We start from the raw sequence: 2,500 nt of genomic DNA, 5'->3' as shown, positions 1-2,500 counted from the left end.
GTTTAGCCTCTCTCACCGCTTTGCTAAACCTGTTCTTCGACTCCTTGAATCTGTCTCTATCCCCACTCCTAAACGCTTCCTCCTTCTCCAACCTCAACCTTTTGAGCTTTGCTGAGAACCAGGGCTTGTTGTTGTTAAAGTTCACCCTGGTACGTGTTGGGATACAGCAGTCCTCACAGAAGCTGATGTACACAGCCTCTGTGAGTTCATCCAGACTATTGGTAGCAGTCGTGAACATATCCCAGTCAGTACAGTCTAAGCACGCCCGCAAATCTTCCACAGCCTCACTGGTCCACTGTTTAGATGTCCTCACAGCAGGTTTACAGAGTTTTAGTTGCTGCCTGTATGCACGAATCAGGTGGACCAAGGGAGTTCTGTGCGAGCCGAACAGCCCCGTGACCCACAAGAGAAACATCCCCGCCAAATTCGAGCGTTTGACGGGGTCTATCCGTGAAAAAATATTCACGTTTTTGAGTGCACATGCATTTCTGCTGCAAATGCCTCTGGAAGTTTCATGCCGTTCGTATGCCAATTGTGGCAACACGAAAATGACCCGTTTTCCCATTCCGAGGGATTTCTGTGCGACCCTAACAGCCCCGTGAGCCACAAGAGACACATCCCCGCCAATTTCTAGCGTTTCACGGGGTCTATCCGTGAAAAATATAGACGTTTTTGAGTGCACATGCATTTCTGCTGCAGATGCCTCTGGAAGTTTCATGCCGTTCGTACGCAATGTGGCAACACGAAAATGACCCCTTTTCCCATTCCGAGGGATTTCTGTGCGACCCTAACTAACAGCGCCCGTGAGCCACAAGAGAGACATCCCCGCCAATTTATAGCGTTTCACGGGGTCTATCCGTGAAAAATATAGACGTTTTTGAGTGCACATGCATTCCTGCTGCAAATGCCTCTGGAAGTTTCATGCCGTTCCTATGCAATGTGGCCACACAAAAATGACCCGTTTTCCCATTCCGAGGCATTTCTGTGCGACCCTAACAGCCCCGTGAGCCACAAGAGAGACATCCCCGCCAACTTCTAGCGTTTGACGGGGTCTATGCGTGAAAAATATTAAAATTTTTGAGTGCACGTGCCTTTCTGCTGCAAATGCCTCTGGAAGTTTCATGGCGTTCCTATGCAATGTGGCAACACGAAAATGACCCCTTTTCCCATTCCGAGGGAGTTCTGTGCCACCCTAACAGCCCCGTGAGCCACAAGAGACACATCCCCGCCAATTTCTAGCGTTTCACGGGGTCTATCCGTGAAACATATAGAAGTTTTTGAGTGCACATGCATTCCTGCTGCAAATGCCTCTGGAAGTTTCATGCGGTTCGTACGCAATGTGGCAACACGAAAATGACCCGTTTTCCCATTCCCAGGGATTTCTGTGCGACCCGAACAGCCCCGTGAGCCACAAGAGACACATCCCCGCCAATTTCTAGCGTTTCACGGGGTCTATCCGTGAAAAATATCAATTTTTTTTTGACTGCACATGCATTTCTGCTGCAAATGCCTCTGGAAGTTGCATGCGGTTCGCATGCAATGTGGCGACACGAAAATGACCCGTTTTCCCATTCCGAGGGATTTCTGTGCCACCCTAACAGCCCCGTGAGCCACAAGAGAGACATCCCCGCCAATTTCTAGCGTATCACGGGGTCTATCCGTGAGAAATATTCACTTTTTTGAGTGCACATGCATTCCTGCTGCAAATGCCTCTGGAAGTTTCATGCGGTTCGTATGCAATGTGGCGACACGAAAATGACCCGTTTTCCCATTCCGAGGGATTTCTGTGCCACCCTAACAGCCCCGTGAGCCACAAGAGAGACATCCCCGCCCACTTCTAGCGTTTCACGGGGTCTCTCCGTGAAAAATATCACATTTTTTGAGTGCACATGCATTCCTGCTGCAAATGCCTCTGGAAGTTTCATGCGGTTCGCATGCAATGTGGCGACACGAAAATGACCCGTTTTTTCCCATTCCGAGGGATTTCTGTGCCACCCTAACAGCCCCGTGAGCCACAAGAGACACATCCCCGCCAATTTCTAGCGTTTCACGGGGTCTATCCGTGAAAAATATTCAATTTTTTGACTGCACATGCATTTCTGCTGCAAATGCCTCTGGAAGTTTCATGCGGTTCGCATGCAATGTGGCGACACGAAAATGACCCGTTTTCCCATTCCGAGGGATTTCTGTGCCACCCTAACAGCCCCGTGAGCCACAAGAGAGACATCGCCGCCAATTTCTAGCGTTTCACGGGGTCTATCCGTGAAAAATATTCACTTTTTTGACTGCACATGCATTCCTGCTGCAAATGCCTCTGGAAGTTTCATGCCGTTCGCATGCAATGTGGCAACACGAAAATGACCCGTTTTCCCATTCCGAGGGATTTCTGTGCCACCCTAACAGCCCCGTGAGCCACAAGAGACACATCCCCGCCAATTTCTAGCGTTTCACGGGGTCTATCCGTAAAAATGTAGCACGCACCAAAACGAGAAAAGATTTC

This window comes from Petromyzon marinus, unplaced genomic scaffold (assembly GCF_048934315.1).
Source record: "Petromyzon marinus isolate PM22_M1 ecotype Great Lakes invasive population unplaced genomic scaffold, UKy_Petmar_22M1.pri1.0 PM_G_Scaffold_166, whole genome shotgun sequence".
Lineage (NCBI taxonomy): Eukaryota > Metazoa > Chordata > Hyperoartia > Petromyzontiformes > Petromyzontidae > Petromyzon > Petromyzon marinus.
Note: the sequence above shows the minus strand (reverse complement) of the source record.